Source organism: Triturus cristatus, chromosome 11, assembly GCF_964204655.1.
Source record: "Triturus cristatus chromosome 11, aTriCri1.1, whole genome shotgun sequence".
In the NCBI taxonomy this organism is placed as follows: domain Eukaryota; kingdom Metazoa; phylum Chordata; class Amphibia; order Caudata; family Salamandridae; genus Triturus; species Triturus cristatus.
Genome location: NC_140594.1, coordinates 708,128,173 through 708,147,842, shown reverse-complemented (window position 1 = coordinate 708,147,842; position 19,670 = coordinate 708,128,173). Strand labels below are relative to the sequence as shown.

The 19,670-nt window shown below is 46.8% G+C and overlaps 1 long non-coding RNA gene across 1 annotated transcript in view; it reads left to right on the top strand.

The window, feature by feature from the left end:
- Positions 1-439: 439 nt before the first annotated feature.
- Positions 440-19,670, top strand: part of LOC146785351 (uncharacterized) — a 105,592-nt gene continuing 86,361 nt past the window's right edge. Inside the window, exon 1 of the long non-coding RNA XR_014970970.1 lies at positions 440-781. This is a non-coding gene — a long non-coding RNA (uncharacterized LOC146785351). The remainder of the gene's footprint in view (positions 782-19,670) is intronic.

Here is a 19,670-nt window from a genome sequence, read left to right as displayed (position 1 = left end):
CCTTCTGCAAAGCTGTCTTCCAAAACACAAGTGTCTGCAGCGTAAGAAATTGTTATGTTGAACATGGAACCCTGCTGCAAACTTGAAGCTGGAGGCTCAATTCACAGACACTGTTGATATTTCGTTTTGTTTATTGTAACTTTATGTCACTGTATATATTTATCACACCGACATTGTAAATAATTAATATATTGATATCTTCTTCGTGTGCATTCTAGCACAATGACAATACTAGGAATTATCCCTAGAGGAATTAGTAGCCCCTCTTTTAAGTCACCACAGTGCCATCAATCATGGTTTATGGGTCTGGGCCCACCCAGGGTATCGTCTTTCTTCTACCCTGAGCTACCGCTCGAGAAGCGTGAGTTTTACGTAAGCGGCACGTTTAAATAACGTCCTCGAGGCAGACTCAGCAGCTTTCATCCTGCAACCCGTGCGGATCGCGGATGCCAGTAGTTTGTTTCTGAAGATAACTCACGTGTCTGTACCGCTGCCACGCGGCTTTCTGTAGCCCAGTGCGGTTTCGAGTGGTTCACACTCCTAACCTGGTTTTTAATTGTCACTTTCAGCGCCAGCATTGATTGCCCAGCATGAAATAATTAATTTACTTACACTACCCTTGACTGACGGATAAGTGTTTTTCTTTTTGCGTTATACACGCAATAAGACAATATTTGATTTAATGTACACACACTGACAAGCCCCTCTGCTTACAGATGAGGACGTTAACTGCCAAGACTACAACAGAGGATTAACTCCTGCGGTCCGCAATACCTTGCAGGTAAGCTCTATGTCGCACGGTTACCTCGTAACCTGCTTTTAATTATCATTGTGCACAACCTTGATCCTCCATTTTTAACCCTTTAGGTGTGTAACATGGACACCACCCTCACCCAGCTTGCCCTACCCTCTCCTGAGGAAGACCCGCAGGCCGAGGCCCCAAATAACCCTCTGATCCCCAAGACGGATCGAAACATCGACGCCCATATCTACTTAGCCTGGATCACAAGCCCCCAACTCTAACGTGCCACATGATGACATATCTCTGTATTCCAAAAGTACATGTAAATGGATTCCTATTGATTAAGTGTGGCCAGGTGTTAGCTTGGGCAAGAAACAAAGGACAAGATGAGGGTTTTCTTCCACCTCTATTTATTTCATAAGGGGAATTACAGGCTAGGCTGTGTAACAGTTCTCGTGGTGTTCGGCTTTAATCATTGGCCCTGGGGCTGTAGAGAGATGGGCGGGCCCTCCTCTGGGATTCTCGCCGTGCCGCGGGTCAGTGCCAGACAATCAGGAACAAGGGAGCAGAAATAAAAATAGAAAGAAACAAAATAAGGAAGGGTCCTCAACAGGAGACAGCAAACGCTCAGGGAAGGGAGTGTGGGGATAAAGGCCAGCTTTCCTCCACCAGTGATGACTGTGCAGTGCACGCTCCTTTGCTAGTGTTTGCTCTGCTGCCTATGGTAACACACTTACTTCTGGAGGTTACCCATAACGGGAGCCCTCCTCGCCCCAAAAGGTATGAATGTGGTCACGTACCTCTTGCAGCCACGTTCCTCCAGGAACGTGGCGGGCTCGAACGTAGTGCCGGATGGGGTCCGGCTCCCCTCTCCCAGCAGCGTGGTCACCCTTGGGAGTCTCCCGGGATGCTTCTCGTCGTGGCGAGATTTCTGCTTCCGTCGTTGCAGGCGTCGGATGGCTGGGCAGTTCCACTTCTCCTCCGGTCCTGCTGCGGGGCTCTTCGGCATCCTGTGGATCGGCCGGCCTCCTTTTCACTTCATCCTCAGCTGGTAACTCTCGCCTGATTGGAGCATGTGACCAGGTCACCTGGGTTGGAGGTAGCTCCCAAGCACCAGTCTTCTTAATGGGGTACTGCAACTCCTGCGACTCGAAGCCCGAGGCTGACTGGAAACAGAGCAGAGGGGAAACGTGAGGGGGAAACTGCTCCACCAAGTCTCCTCTCCAGCTGTCACAGGTAGGGTCTTCACAACACACCCCCACCCCAGACTGTTCCCGCTCGGGGACAGGGGAACACGAGAAAGAAAGTCCGTGTTCCCGTTTTGAACACCCCTGCGGTGCCGAACCTCGAAGGAATAGGGTTGTAGAGAGAGGAACCACCACAGGACACAGGTGTTGTTACCCCTATTACGGCTTAACCAAAGCAAGGGAGCATGGTCCGTGTACAAGAGAAAACGGGAGCCTTCAAGATAGTAGCGGAGCTTGTCTTCTGCCCATTTGATAGCAAGGCACTCCTTTTCTATCACAGGGTATCGTTGTTCTCGGAGAAACAGTTTCCGGCTGATGAATAGAACAGGGTGCTCTATGCCATCGTCTGATGTTTGGGACAATACAGCTCCTAGGCCGTTCTCGGAGGCGTCCGTCTGGAGGATGAACTGTTTGGAAAAGTCCGGGGTTTTCAGAATTGGACTTGAAGTGATAGCGGCTTTTAAATCTTGGAACGCTTGTAGGGTCAAAGGTGGTGGACTCAGGAGGTCTTTGGTTCTCACCTGGTTCCGAAGGAGCTCGGTCAAAGGGCTCGCTATCTATGAATAGTTAGAGACGAACTGTCTATAATAACCTAGAAACCCGAGGAAGGCCCTGACTTCTCTTTTGGTGGATGGGAAGGGGGTGTTTAGAATTGCTTTAACCTTTTCCTGTTGTGGTTCAATTATCCCATTCCTGAGTAAATAGCCCAGGTACCTAACTTTGTGGAACCCAACCAGTGATTTCTTCGCGTTTATGTGAAGGCCTGCTTCTTGAAGCGCTTGTAATACCTGCTGACTGTGGTGTAAGTGTAGGTCCCTGGTGGGACTGTAAATGACAATGTCGTCCAAATAAGCAGACGAATACTCCTGGTGGTTTCAGAGTACCTTGTTCATAAGTCGTTGGAAAGTTGCAGGTGCCCCATGGAGGCCGAAGGGCAAAACAGTGAACTCATAGAGTCCTGTCGGAGTGGAAAAAGCAGTTTTCTCCTGGTCTTGGACCCTGAGAGGCACCTGCCAGTAGCCTTTGGTGAGGTCAAACGTGGTTATATACTGTACGTCATCGTGTTTCTCTATCAGTTCATCGACTCGTGGTAGAGGGTAAGAGTCTAATTTGGAGATGGCGTTAACGGCACGAAAGTCTATGCAAAACCGGACGGACCCATCTGGTTTTGGCACTAGGACTATGGGAGGACCATTCGCTTGGGAGTGTTTTATCACCCCCATGTCCAGCATGTTCTCTACCTTTCTTTTAATAGCTTCCCTCCACGCAGCAGGTATGCGATAAGGCTTCAGCTTGACTACTTTCCCGGGAGGAGTAGACATTGTGTGTTCTATTAGAGTTGTTCTCCCAGGAAGTTCAAAAGAAAAAGGAAGCAGGGTGGCATGGAGAGCTTCTTTTTGGTTGTCGGACAAGGTATTGTTTAGTACCAAGTGTTGTAGGGTACTGGTATGCTCGGGGTAGGGAGAAGCAAGGTGTACGGTCTGGGGTATGGGACCCAACTATTTTTTTTTAGCAGGTTTATATGATACAATTGGGTACGTTTTGGTGAGAGTTGTAACACATAGGAGGTCAGATCGACCTTTTTGATGATGCAAAAGGGGCCTTTCCATTCGGAACGGCCCTTGGGTTGACTGGATGGAAGAAGCACCAGTACCCAGTCGTCCACCTGTAGATGGCGCCATTTCTTCCCTTTGTTGTAGAAGAGCTGTTGCTTGCCTAGGGCTTTTTCTAAATTTACATTGGCGAATTCCCTTAATTTGTGTAGTCTGGTGCGTAAAGCCAGGGTAATGTCAAGAAAGGATTGGGTCTCTTCTTTTTTTTCGTTTTCCCATGCTTCCCTGGTGATCTTCAACAGATCACGAGGACGTCTCCCGTACAGAAGTTCAAAGGGAGAACAACCTAAACTGGATTGTGTTTGACTTCTGATCACAAAAAGAGCCAGAGGAAGGAGTAAGTCCCAGTCCCGTCCTTCAGCCGTGAGCATTTCTTTAAGAGATAACTTTAAGGTGGCGTTATACCGTTCACACAGACCATCGGTCTGTGGGTGGTATACCGAGGTCTTGATATGCGAGATGTCCAGGGATTTACATATCTGGTTCATCAACCGTGAGACAAAGGGGGTCCCTTGGTCTGTGAGAATTTCTTTAGGGAAACCTACACGGGAGAACAGCTCGAGAAGCTTGTCACTGATGTTAGTAGTCATGGGAGCCCGCAGGGGGAAGGCCTCGGGGTATCGGGTAGCATAGTCCACTATGACTAATGCATATTGGCTGCCTTTCCTAGTGCGAGAGAGTGGCCCAATGAGGTCCATCCCCGCGCGTTCTAATGGTCTTCCGACAATTGGGAGGGGTTGAAGGGGAATGGCTGAGGGCCGGTATGGGTTTTTTCGCTGACATATTTCGCACTCTTGGCAATACTTGGTGACGTGAGAGTATATTCCTGGCCAATAAAAATGCTGTAAGACCATGTCGGTGTTTTTTTGTGTGCCTCTGTGTCCTGCAAGTAAATGTGTATGTGCAAAAAACAAGATTTGTTCTCAAAAGGCTTGGGGCACTAACAACTATAAGGGAGCAGCATGGCCGATTTTCCTGTATAGTAGCGCCATTCTCTATGTGGAAGAGGGGGTAGACAGGATGTGGGGTTGTGGTTGACTGAACTGCATGAATCCAAGCAGAGTGGGGTCATGCTCCTGGCTATACATGAAACTCTTATCAGAGATCCACGGGGCTTGGGTTAGGAGAGAAGCCGGTTCTTGGGGCTTGGGAGTGTGCATTTTGACGTTAAGGAGGTGCATGAACAAAGGGTTATCCAGTCCCAGGATCAATTGCTTCGGAAGATTGCGCAGCACTCCTAACTTGGCAAGCAGGGTTCTGCCATCCCCGAGGGTAATGGGTAGTCGGACTACAGGATAGACGCGGACATCCCCATGTACACACCTTATGGGTATGCACTCCTCTGTTGAAAGAGCTGACGGTGTCACTAAGGATTCAAGGATGACGGACTGACGACATCCGGAGTCTAACAAGGCTTTTACCCGCTTCCCCTCTACCTGCACACTTACGTAAAAGCAAGGCCCCATCTCTTCGGTGAATAAGGAAACGAGATATGCAGCTAACGTCCATGGGTTCTTCGGTTGTCGTTTTGTGGGGGCAGAACCGGGCTATGTGGCCCCACTCCCCGCAATCAAAACACTGAGGCCCCTTTGTTAGAGGAGGGTCGGAGCGGAAGCAGGTCGAGGAGGTTCGGAGGGGGTCTTGGGTGTTCTTTTTTCAGGTTTATGGGGGGTTATGGCTGGACGGCTCTTGCCACTTTCACCAGCTACCGAACGGGGTTGGGCCCTGGCGAATGTCGTGGCCATGTCTGCAGCTTCTTCCGCGGTGAGGTGCGAGTGTTGCTTCAGCCACCTCTGTGTTGGGTACGGTAAGGCCTCTATATATTGTTCCAGGTAGATCAGTTCCATGATCACCTCCTTGGTCCTTTCATGTGGTTGGAGCCATTTGTCGGCAGTAGCCTTGAGCTTAAAGTACAAAGTTTTGGGGTTGTCCCCTGGCATACCTCGTTCTTTCCTAAAACGTACCCGGTAGGCTTCGGAATCCAACCCCAGATGGTCCAAGATTACTCGCTTGATCTCTATGTATGGTGTGTTCCCTGAGGGGTTGGCCACCTGGTATGCGCCTTGCGCCTCCCCCGTTAATAGAGGGGCCAGAAAGAAAGGCCACTTGGCGTCTGGCCAACTGCATGCACGAGCGGCCCTCTCAAAGTTCGTCAGGAAGGCGTCAGGGTCCTCACCAGGGACGTATTTCTGCAAGGATATATTAGGGCCAGGGGACTGAACATCGGTTCTTATCTGGCGGGTGATTTGGGCTTGACCACCTGCAACCTTCTGTATACATTCCACCTGTTGGCTCATGGTTTCCTTGAACATTTCCCTGTCCGCCTGGACCGTTGCCATCTGTTTGTCCATTGCCCATTCTAGCTTCTGTTGTCCCGCAATCAATTGTTTAATTAGGTTCTCCATATCAAGGCTATGGACCTACAGTGCCCACATTCTCCTCCACGTGTTAGCTTGGGCAATAAACAAAGGACAAGATGAGGGTTTTCTTCTACCTCTATTTATTTCATAAGGGGAATTACAGGCAGTCTGTGTAACAGTTCTCGTGGTGTCCGGCTTCAATCAGTGGCCCTGGGGCTGTAGAGAGATGGGCGGGCCCTCCTCTGGGATTCTCGCCGCGCCGCGGGTCAGTGCCAGACAATCAGGAACAAGGGAGCAGAAATAAAAATAGAAAGAAACAAAATAAGGAAGGGTCCTCAAAAGGAGACAGTAAACGCTCAGGGTAGGGAGTGTGGGGACATGCCTGTGCAGCGCACGCTCCTTTGCTAGCGTTCGCTCTGCTGCCTATGGTAACGCGCTTACTTATGGAGGTCACCCCTAACGGGAGTCCTCCTTCCCCGAAAGATACGAATGTGGTCACGTACCTCTTGCAGCCACATTCCTCCAGAATCGTGGCAGGCTCGAACGTAGGATGGGGTCCGGCTCCCCTCTCTCAGCAGCGTGGTCACCCTTGGGAGTCTCCGGGAATGCTTCTCGTCGCGGCGAGGTTTCTGCTTCCGTCGTTGCAGGCGTCGGACGGCTGGGCAGTTCCACTTCTCCTCCGGTCCTGCTGCGGGGCTCTTAGGCATCCTGTGGATCGGCCGGCCTCCTTTTCACTTCCTCCTCAGCTGGTAACTCTCTCCTGATTGGAGCATGTGACCAGGTCACCTGAGTCGGAGGCAGCTCCCAAGCACCAGTCTTCTTAAAGGGGTACTGCAACTCCTGCGACTCAAAGCCCGAGGCTGACTGGAAACAGAGCAGAAGGGAAACGTGAGGGGGAAACTGCTCCGCAAAGCCTCCTCTCCAGCTGTCACAGGTAGGGTCTTCGCGACACCAGGCTATAAAGGATTGATAATTGATTATCAGTCCAACCTATAAATTATTCTAATTTTCCTTCTGAAAACACCCTCTGGAATTCCTTTTCCACCCCCTTCACACTAGAGCACCCTCCCCCTCTGCACGTTCGCCTGGAGCAACCTCTTTTCTGTTTCCTTTCTCCATTGCAGTAAGATATCTACTGTTAATTATGATTGAATAAAACTTTTGGTAATTTTTGATACATTTTGATTGTGCACATCATTATACTGATTGTTTTGATTACTGTGAGCTGACTTTGGGCTTGCTCTATAATTGCTTAAAAGATTATTGTAGGTTTGATTTATCTCGTTCCAAGTGAGGTTTAGGACCATTGTTTTTCGTACCAATTTGAACCCAGGTCAAAGACTATTATTGGGTCACCCCATTTTTCATAATGGTTACCTTGTGCAGGTGCTACCTGCGAGTGTTTATTTGTTAAATGTTTGTTATGAATTGTGCATATTTATGTGATATTGTAAAAGTAGCTTTATTTCTTTTGTATTTTCGTGATATTACAGTCCCTGTTTTATGTAATCAATTGATGTTCAAACTATGTCTGAAAAGGAAACACTATCTTATAGTGAAGATTATATTGACCGGTTACTACAAGCCCAGGGTGGCGGTAGTTTTCTAGGACTGACAACACCTAGCATTGACCTCACGCTAAATGAAAAAATATCCAAATTGGAGCGTTTAGAAAAGAAGTTAATCAGAATGAGGCTACAAGGACACACACTGGCCAAATATCTACAATCTAATGTAATCCCCGTAGGGCTACAAGTCAGAAATGAGCCAGCTATCTTTGTAGATAACACGAAATTTAAAGAGAACTTAAGCTTCATCTCCAATAATTGTTCCAGGCACTGGATGGTGCTTGGGATTGAGACGACTGTGGAGGAGGTACAACACCTGATAAAAGAAATAGCAGATCTGAAAAAAGAGATTACTGATGACAAAGCACTTAGCAATGCTAAAGAGGCACTAGAGAGATGAGAGAGAACCATTTGTGATTTCGACCTATATACACAAACTACCAAACTAGACATGGTGGCCAAAGACATAAAATTTTATGATAAAAAGGTCACTTACCCCTACCTGCAGGAAGGATACTATGTGAGAGAAAAACAAGGTACTTTCTCGAGTAGAGACAGGAGTGGTTTTCGAAGATACACCACCTTCTCGGGCTCATCAGTAGGAAGCGGCTCAGAAAGTGATACTGAACGCCCAGGCCCTAGCACCACCACACCCAACCTTGGACAGACTTATTCAGACCAGTAACCTTTTTTAGTAGAAGAACCATGGTGGGAGCACCGAGGGAGAGGCTGCCCCTGGGGGAGACCCAGGGCGATGAGGGAACCCACTTGGAACAGAGGCAGGGGGAGAGCAAGAGACAGGCGCACTTCCAACAGGAGACACACGGGGACATACAGACACGGCGCCAACATTACATGAAAATCCTGTGGTGAATTTATCTGACTACATACTGAAACCAGACGAGCAGAAAATCTTAGAAAAAGGTTTATCCTTTGTCCCCACCTCTATGCCAAACAACTTTAATTTGAAAGTGGAACTTCACCAGTTCTTCCGCAAAATAAGGCTTAAATATTACTTTCAAAAGATTCCTTCTCAACCTACCTTTTCAGGCAGTGGACTAAGACCCCCTTCCAAATGTAACCCCATGACACACTTAATGCCACATAAGATCTTGGCATATGAACAAGTAGTGATGCGGGATGTCAATAAAACTCTCTCCCATAGACAATATGTAAAATACAACACCACAAAACCTGAACGCCAAGCGTTAGAATCTCTTAAGAGCAACACAAGTATAGTCATCCAACCCCCCGATAAAGGCGGGGCGATTGACGTACAAAATGCTGAGGATTACAAAAAGGAGATTTTTTCACAGTTAGGTGTCCAACGGAACTATGAGAAACTGAGAACAGACCCGACTAAAGAGATTAGCAAAATCATAGAACACACCACCAGCAAGGGCCTTGAGAAAGGCTTTCTCAACAAACATGAGTATGAGTTCCTCAATAATAAACACCCAAGGATGCCAACCATCTATACTCTCCCAAAAATACATAAACGGATGCAGGACCCACCTGGGGACCTATAATCTCGGGGTGGGGGTCACTACTAGAACCGCTGTGCAAGTACATAGATGTGTTCCTCAAACCCATCGCAGAGAACACCACAACGTACCTCAGCGATCCGATGCAGATGATCCAACTGGTAGACGATCGTCCACACAACCCCACGACCAATCTGCTTGCTACAATGGACATTACTGCGTTATATACTAATATTCCCCAGGTTCCTGCACTAGTCTGCATAGAATCGGCATTGAATAAATGCCCCGCACCACACACAGTCCCTACGCAGTTCATTGTTGAACTTTTGGAGATTGCAAAGACTAGAAATTTCTTTAGATTCCAGGACCAACATGACTTACAAACTAAGGGTGTAGCGATGGGGGCTAGCTTTGCCCCAGTCTAGCAATTATCTATATGGATGAATATGAACACACATATGTTTTGAATGACTACAATCCATATATTGAACGTGTGGAATTGTGGCATCGCTACATAGATGATGTGCTTATTATATGGAAAGGGAGCGAAGAACAACTCAAGACCTTCCACACTTGGCTCAACACATGCTCAAATGACATCCAATTCACGTTGGAATTTGACAGGTCTTCGATCCATTTTTTAGACATTACCATAAAAGTAGAGCACCACACACTATATACTAGTCCAGTGGTTCCCAAACTTTTGACTCCTGAGGACCCCCATTGAGTCACCACTGGAAGCCGGGGACCCCCAAGCAACTTGTATGATTTAAATTTCAAACATTAAAACAGTAATTCGAAAACAATAAACACACGTGTTACACAAAAGAAATGCTCGAATTACTAAGGATTTTAGTACTTTAGATTGAAAGAATTTGCAAAAAACAGGAAGGTTAGTGCTGCATCTCCATGACTAACTTTTAAATGGTTGGTTTTATTTCGCAGTACGAGGCTCCTGCCAGGGCCAGACTGGAAACCCAAAGCAGCCCTTGCAAATGTTTTCAGACCAGTCCCCATACAGTGCACACCAAGTGCAGTGAGTGAGCCTGACCACTACAAAGGGGGCTTTGTGAGGCTCTCCCCCCAAGAAAATTTAAGGTAGCAATGGTGCATTCTACAACAAATTTATCATAATATATTGAATTGTATCAGTTTTTAAAGAATAGTAAATGATGACCTTTCTATGCACCAGGATACGGCAATCTTTGTTTGGGTTCTTCAATGATTCCCTTATTATCACCCTCCAACAGTGCCTCTCATCTCTCCATAGCCCCTTTGTCACATGTATTTCATTTGTTTTATAGCATCTCTCATACCATTGAAGGATGTCAGAGCACTTTACATTACACACATATAGGGGCAGATTTACAAGCCCCTTGCGCCATGGGTGCGTCACAAAAAGTGACGCACCGGTGGCTTATTTTAGTGCCCCATATTCCCAAGGCAGGAAAAGCCACCCTGCGTGACTTTTCCTGGTCTTGTAAATATGGCCCATTTGCACACAGCACTTTGCGTGAAGGGGTGTTCCATGGGTGTTGCTGTGGGTGTTCCCACGCAACACCCATGAAACCAGACACATTTCCAGATTTACTAGAAATCGTAAATCTGGAATGTGTCTGAATGCTATGCCTCCCCAGGAGAGGAGTAGGGAGGCGCAATGAGGAGAAATGTATTAATTTCTCCTCTTTTGTTTCCTCTTTCTATGCGTGTTGCATTCTGCAGCACGCATAGAAAGAGGATATCACCTCTGGTGATTGTTTATGTACAGGAAGGTGTCCCTTCCTGCACATAAACAATCAGTAAAACAATGACGTTTTGCAAGTTCTATGTGTGCTAATGCAGCACACTTAGAAGTTGAAAAACGCCATTTCTGATTGTTTGTGCAGGAAGGGAACCGTTCCTGCATACAAACAATCTCCCCACGACGCAGGCATCCTTGCACCATGGTGCAAATGTGCCTGTAGGCGCATGGCAGCAGTTTGTGCGCCAGCGCAGGGGGAAGCACATATTGTTGTAAATATGTCGCATCCCTGTGCTTTGAAAGTGACTCAGTGCAGCACAGCCAAATGGCTTGCGGCACACACTGAGTCACTTTCCTTGTAAATCTGCCCCATAGAGACAATGATTCATATGTGTAAATCAGTGTATAGAAAATGTTACATAAGGCAAATGCGACTACAAGGTGTAGGATTCACATGTCATTCATACTAGTAGGCATTTTTAAAGAGTGCTCAGTTTGGAGAAGCACAAACTCAGGACTCAGAACATAACACAGTGGTTAGCATTGACATTAACAATAAAAATGTATTTCCACCCAAATAAACCTTTTTTAGAAGCATCAGGATAATGAAAGACTTGGAAAAAACGTATGTTTCTAACTTGTAAGATCCAGTTTGCAAGCAGCTCCTTGATGACAGTTTATATGTCTCTGTGATAGATTACGATAGTCACTTAAGAACTGCACAGTAACAAAAAAATCTCTGTGACAAAAGCAGTAACCCACTAACCTATGCACATAAAAAAATGTTTTTTAAAATGCATGGTACACGTTCTTTGCAGTAGGCATATTAACCCTCTGTGCTACATTAGATAAGTCAAAGCTGCCATTTGACAAAACTCTCATCTCTCTCCAGCAGGCACATTAATCACTGATGTTATCTTGACACTTTTATTGTTGCTGGAAAACTGCTAATTCTACAAGGAACTTTGTTGTGCTTTGAAAATTACTGCCTGAGGACCCCCTGGGAATGTGTCACGGACCCCTGGTGGTCCGCGGACCACAGTTTGGGAAACACTGTACTAGTCTGTATAGAAAGAGCAGCAAACGCAATACCCTTCTGCGCTATTCGAGTCACCATCCCCGCAACCTCCGGGATAACCTACCATTCGGGCAATTCTTGAGGCTGCGGCGGAATTGCTCGAAGAAAGAGGACTACTTTGAGGAATCCTCAGGCTTAATGTCTCGACTAATTGAGAGAGGTTATCCCATCAGACTCCTCAAAAAAGCACGCAAACGTGCGTGGTTCAATCACAGAGAGTTCCTCCTCGGACCCAGACAGAGGAATATTGAAAATGAGGAACGCATAGTATGTGTCACGACCTTCTCCACAAAAAATAATGCCATAAAAAAGATCATTAATCAGCATTGGCATCTGATTTCAGATGAATTAGGCGATATGCCACCACCCCTGCACGCCTTCAGAAAAGGCAAGAATGTGAGGGAGCATGTCGTGAAATCTCTGTTACCTACTCCGGACGTTACCCGTCAATCGGTACTGTGGGGGATCCCCCAGTTAGAGGTCCCCATAAATGTGGTCAATGTAAAGCATGCCCTCTGGTAAAAGAAGTCAAACAATTCACTCACAACAACCACACCCACATACTGAAAGATCACAGTAATTGCAACACCGCTGGAGTAATCTATGCGATTACGTGCCCCTGTATGTATATAGGCCAGACCATCCAGAAAGTTAAGTCGCATTTTACAACATTACAGCCGCATAAAATGCCAAGTACAGGGTGCACCATTAGTGGACCATTTCACTACATTCGGGCACACACCGGAAAGTCTCAAATGGTGGGTTATAGAAAGAGTTAAACCAAATCCCAGAGGAGGAGATCTCACCAACGTCCTGAGCACACGTGAGTGTAGGTGGATACATTTATTTGACATAATAGCAAGGGGCCTCAACGAATATGAGGAAATTAGTAAACAAGTGGCAGTACTTAATAATTGCTAACGCCTAACTACTGGTTTTATAAGGCCGCAGCATGATAGGACAGCGACTGCACATTCTGATCTCAGTATGCCCCACTACACCACCCTGCAATCTAGTTCCTCCCCCTGTACATCATGTAATTTTCCAAAACAATTGTACTTCTATGCCCTATACTCATATGTATCTATTGATACTGTCTCTTTATAATTGGGCTCAGAAAATCCATATGCAATTAGTGATATGATTTACTTAAATGTATTGTTACACCGTTTAATATCTTCATAATAATTCACCCATGTAACCATGTAACACTGTTGAAATTTCGTTTAGTTTATTGTAACTTTATGTCACTGTATATATTTATCACACCAACATTGTAAATATTGTATATATTGATACCTTCTTTGTGTGCATTCTAGAACAATGACAATACTAGGAATTATCCCCAGACAAATTAGTAGCCCCTCTTTTAAGTCACCACAGTGCCATCAATCATGGTTTATGGGTCTGGGCCCACCCGGGGTATAGTCTTTCTTCTAATCCTAGCTACCGCTCGACAAGCGTGAGTTTCATGTAAGCGGCACGTTTAAATAACTTCCTCGAGGCAGACTCAGCAGCTTTCATCCTGCAACTGTGCAGATCGCGGACGCCGGTAGGTTGTTTCTGAAGGTAACTGCCGTGTCTGCACCGCTGCCAATGCCGCATTCTGTAGCCCAGCGCTGTTTCGAGTGGTTGACACTCCTAACCTGATTTTTAATTGTCACTTTCAGCGCCAGCATTGATTGCCTAGCATGAAATAATGAATTCACACTACCCTAAACTGATGGGTAAGTGTTCTTCTTTTTGCGATATACACGCAATTAGACAAGTTTGATTTAATGTACACACACTGACAAGCCCCTCTGCTTACAGATGAGGACGTTAACCACCAAGACTACATCAGAGGATTAACTCCTGCGCTCCGCAATACCTTGCGGGTAAGGTCTATGTCCCACGGTTACCTCGTAACCTGCTTTTAATTATCATTGTGCACAACCTTGATCCTCCATTTTTAACCCTTTAGGTGTGTAACACGGACACCACACCCTCACCCAGGTTGCCCTACCCTGTCCTGAGGAAGACCAGCAGGCCAAGGCCCCAAATAATCCGCTGAGGCCCAAGACGGGTCGAAACGCAGACGCCCATATCTACTCAGCCTGGATCACAAGTCCCCAACTCTAACGTGCCACATGATGATATATCTCTGTATTCCAAAAGTAGATGTAAATGGATTCCTATTTATTAAGTGTGGCCAGGCTTCATAAGAGTGATAATTGATTATCAGTCTAACCTATGAATTATTCTAATTTTCCTTCTTAAAACACCCTCTGGAATTCCTTTTCCACCCCCTTCACACTAGAGCGTCCTCCCCCTTCGCACGTTCCCCTGGAGCAATCTCTTTTCTGTTTCCTTTCTCCATTGCAGTAAGATATCTACTGTTAATTATGATTGAATAAAACTTTTGTTAATTTTTGACAAATTTTGGTTGTTGCACATCATTATACTGATTGTTTTGATTACTGTGAGCTGACTTTGCGAATGCTCTATAATTGCTTAAAAGATTATTGTAGGTTTTATTTATATCGTTCCAAGCGGGAAACAGAAAACAACACATATATTTTAGCATCCTTGTCATTAATAGGGAAAATGTGTTTTAAAGTCTATACATATATGTTGCAGCACCAGCAAGGGGCCCTGAAAATGCACAGACCCCTAGGGAATAATTACTCCTCTGCCCTCTTTCTGACAGGCCTGAATAACAGCTCATGTCAGGTAGGCAGTGAGTACATCTGCATAGCAAGCATACAAGGATCGGAACAGTGAGCCCAGTTATGGTAAAATCTGCTCTTTGCAGTACTACAAAACAAAAAAAGTCTGCTGCAGTTTGTGACATAAAAAAGAATGCGTTCATACTGTTAGTTATTATATATGGCAGGTTATGTTATTGATTTATGGAGTGAAAAAACTGCGGCAATTATGGTATCTTTTTTTTTTTATTCGTTCTTTTTATTGGCATTTGTGAAGAACAGGTCCAGAGTCAGGGCAATAACAAGCATCAATACTGCTTAATACAGCTATAGCATCAACAAATGAAACGGAGAACTAGGGCAACAGAACAATAAGTAGATAAACACAACAGCAATCAGTGGTACATTAGGTGGAGGTCCACAGCATTTCCATCTACATGGAGCCAGGCATTGCAACCCCATTATCCAGTGCTGGGCTCTGCCTCTGGCATCCCCCCCAGCCATCGTGACCAATAGCACATCAACAATCTCTTCACATGGAGGTTCTAGGCTCAGGTTCAGAACCAGGTGCGTGTATTCCCTCTTGACTATCCATCCGTCCGCTCAACCCTGGCGTGGTTGGTTCACTCCCTGTGTCATCCAACCCTTGTCCTTGTGTGATATTGAGTTCTATATCCTGCGTTTGAGTATCCGGCTCACTACCTTCATCCCTTTACCTCTGCATATCCTCCAAAAGTACTGCCCAAATCTCCAAATCCTCCTGCAGCTAATTATCTCAACGATTGAGCTTCATGTGCATCTCCTCAGCCAGCCCCCACTCAGTGACATTCTTCAACCATAGTGTGATTGATGGGGACCTTGTGATCAACCATCCTATAGCTACTCTCCTTTTCGTCAACACCACAGCAAGCCGCAGGAACTTCCAGTTTATCCCCCCCCCCCCTCTGGGTTGTTTGACAATACGGAGCAAGCACACTTGCGGCGAGTCCTCGAGTGTCAGCCCTGTCACGGCTTGTAGCCGTGCAACCACTGCCGTCCAATACACTCGCACTCTGAGACATGCCCAGGCCATGTGCAAGAAGAAGGCTCCCTCCCCCCACACCTGGGGCAATCAGCACTTCTGCCAGCATACATGTGGCTGAGTTTAATAGGTGTGTTGTACATGCAATGCATAAACTAGTGTTGCACGAGACCCACTTCACTAACTTGCAAGTCACTTTCTAGTCTGCATCCAACAGGGGTCTGTCCAGCTCCTCCCCCAATGCTTGCCGGGACGCAAGACTATCTGTCTTGAGTGCTTTGTATAGATGCGTCACCATAAGTCGTGTTGACCTAGCCGTCACTTAAAATTGTAGGGTCTCTGTCTACCTGGGCATTTGTGGGAAGTCATTTCAAATCTCCCACGCCATGCTTGACAGTTTGCCATACTGTAAAAATTGTCCACTTCCCACCACAAGTGTGTCAGTGCTTCTGTGAATGTAAGGAACTGCTCACGTGGGTAGAGGTCACCTAGTGTCTCACACCCCTCTCCCTCCACCGAGTCAGTGACATAGATTCACTAATATGGCTAAAGGACAGCAACGTCCAGAGGCCAAGGTCCCTAGCAAAGGGCAGCCTCTTCAAGATCTTTGTAACCGTGCACTCCCACAGCTCTCCCACTTGTCAGATCAATTACGGCACACTTAGTGGTGTACGCGAGTCATGCTTCAACAGTGCCATGAGTGAGTGTTCACCATAGGTGCCCGCAGTATCCTCCTCTACCAGTTATTTATCTCATCCATCCACAATGCTGCATGCTGCAGTTTAGAGGCATTGTGATAAAGCTCCAGGTCCGGAAGGCCCATGACCCCCTCCAGGAGATCCCGCTTGAGCAGTGGCAACGCCACCCTGCTCCTTTTCCAGGTCCACACCAATGAAATCAGAAGGCTGTCAAGGGTCATAAAGAAACTACACAGCAATATAAAAGGCACATTCTGGACTACATAGAGACACCGTGGAAGGCACACTATCTTCGCCACCGCTATTCTCCCTGCCATGACCAGCGGCTGTGTATTTCAAAATTGGACTTATTTTATCAACCCGCACACTAGGGTCAGCACAGTATTGTTGCGGACTATGGGACAACCAACCAACCATAGTGCTGAGGGAAACAAAACACCTGGGTTTCCCAGCGCAGTCCTAGCTGGGTCAAGTCCCCCTCCGGTGTCTCCCTCAATGCCTCCATCAGGTAAAACAGCGACTTTCTTTCAATGATGCACAGTTCTGCCACTGTTCCAAATTTCTCCAGGTGTGCCAGGAAGGTCAGCACCACTTCCACAGGCCGCTGAAGGTAGATTAGTACGTCACTGGTGTACAAAGAGATGAGGACTGTGGACTCCCCCACCACTATTCCAAATCCCCCCATTTCTTTTCGGAGCTTAGCCACCAATGGTTCCAATGCCAGTGTGAAATGGAGTGGCAAGAGCTGGCACCGTATCTCATGCCCTCCTCACCTCCCACTCATCCAACATCAGACCTCCGCTCTGCACCCTGGCTCGGGGCTCCATGTAGAGCAGTCATACCCACTTGCAGAACAAGGGGCCAACAGCCATAATTTGAAGCACCCGCTGGAGGTAGTTCCACTCCAGTGCATCAAAAGCTTTGGTGATATCCACTGACGCTATTGCGAGGTACTCCTCACTCTGGTCTACCGAGTGCCTCATGTGCGCTATGCGGTGTAGGTTGAGGGCCGTGTTTCACCCAGGCATACTGCTCACTGATCATAATGGACTAAATGACCAACCGCCCCTTCAGCCATTCCACGAGGATCTTACACAGCACCTTTGTGTCTACATTAAGCATGGTGAGGGGTCTGTAGGAGGCTGGACTCATCTTATCTGCCCCTGCTATCAGGACCCTACAGAGTACACCTTCCCTGAGGGTGGGTGGCATTACTCCCTTATCCGGTGACTCCCTGAAAACCTCGAGCAATGGCTCTGCCAACTGTATGGCATATACTGGGTAGTATTCCACCGGGAGCCCATCTCCTACGGGGGCCTTCCCCCTATTCATTTTTCTCATTGCCTCCCATAGTTCCTCCAATGTAATGTCTGCCTTAAGCTCCTCTCTTAGGACAGGAAGCAGTTCCAGTATTTCAAGACAGTCCAAATAACGGTCTATCACTGCAACTTCTACCCCAGCTCCTCCGCTGTACAGTTCTCGTAAGTGTTCCTCCAGGGTGTCATTAATGACCTGTTGGGCAGGTGGCCAAGGAACCATCTCATCTAAGAAGAGCCACTATAGGGGGTCTCTCTACCTCACGCTTGAGTAACCAAGCCAACAGCTTACTGGGTTTATCCCCCTCCCTATGCAGTAATTTCTACTGCCCTTGGAGGTCCAGTTGCCCAACAAATATTCTGTGATCTTTTCATCCAGTGCCTGCTGAAACAGCATTTCCTGAAAGGCATCCATTGGCATCCGCGAATATCTCCTTCCCTCTCGGCGCCCTTCATCTCCCCATTCTAACAGCAATGGGGAAGATCGGATAAATACCTGCCCAAATAGGCAGATGTTTATATCAGAGACATAATGGCAGCTGTCTCCAAAACCCTATCCAACTGACTATTGGTGCCATGGGTGGTGGAGTGGTATAAAAACTCTCTTTTAGCCAGGTTCAGCTCTCTCCAGATATTCTCACAGGCTAAATTATGCATAACCATCTCCAGCATTTTTGCCATACCAGGTTTCGTATGGACTCGGGGGAGTCTTCTGTTCGCATCTGGGACAAGCACGCAATTGAAATCCCCTACCCAAAGCAGACGTTTGGTCATGTTACATATCGGAAGAACTCCCTGTTAGGGGTGTACACATACAAGTGAGTCACATTCACACCATCCAGCGCTCACTCCACCAGTACGTATCACCCATTTGGATCTGCCTCAGTGTAGATCATACTGAAGGAGACCCCTGGGGCCACCCAAATCAGCACCCCCGTGCATAGAAGGAATTTGTGGAAGGCATCAATTGGTCTCAACGCCTCTTCTTCAATTTATCTGCCTCCCCCTCTGAGATGTGTTTCCTTTAGACATGCTATACTCATCCTGTGTGCCTCAAGTAGGAGAGCACCCAGTGTCTTTTCATTTAGGTTTCCAGGCCCCTGATATTTCCTGTGACTATCCTATACAGTGTCATTGTGCAATGTTGTCCCACCTGACCGATACCCTGCTCGAGGCAGCCCTCCCCCCACCGGTACGACTACCCTCCCGCAGTAAGACAATGCATGCATCAGTTGTGTACCCTACATACTAGTATGTTCCATAGCAAAACTTAAACTCCCCTGTAACCAGAACAACCCTAACAGGGCAATCACTCAACAGTAGATTACAAACAATATGTGGTCGCGGATCATCCTGTATGAAAAACAACACAGCACCCCCATTCCCACCTCACTGTGATCAAACTGACTGGTTTTGACCTTCACACAAAGAAACAAAAAAGTGCTACAGTAAAACTCCCCTTGTGCAGGAGCGAGTCTAGCCGGCGCTATCTCCTTTCAATAGGGCTGGCTTTAGTGCTGGTGGCGCCCTGTGTGACAATGTTTGTTGGCGCCCCCCCCAATGACCACCTCCACCATGGATTCTCTCACTAGCACCCATTAACAGTGACTCTGGGGCATATTATCCAGGACAGCGTTAAAATTATCGCCGGTTTAGCGTCAGAAAACTGCTGCTACAGCAGCGATAATGGGCTTGATAATATGCCCTGGAGAATTCCAATAGAAGCCCATGTTCACACAAGAACATGGACTTCTATTGGAATTCTCAAGGGCATATTATCAAGCCCATTATCGCCGCTTTAGCAGCAGTTTTCTGCCGCTAAACCGGTGATAATTTTTAACGCCGTCCTTGATAATATGCCCCCAAGTCTCTATAACCACACTCTCTCAGATGCATTGAATTACTTATATAGCACCACTCATACCAGTGTAGGGTGTCCGAGCACTTTGCATCACACACACATTACACAGAGAAAATCAATCATACCTGTGTAAATCAGTGTATAGGAAATGTTACATAAGCCAAATGACTAAGGGGCATATTAACTGGCCCCTCATAGCGGTAGAAATATTATCACCTGCTATCCTTGAAAATTATTGCCATGATAACGCTATA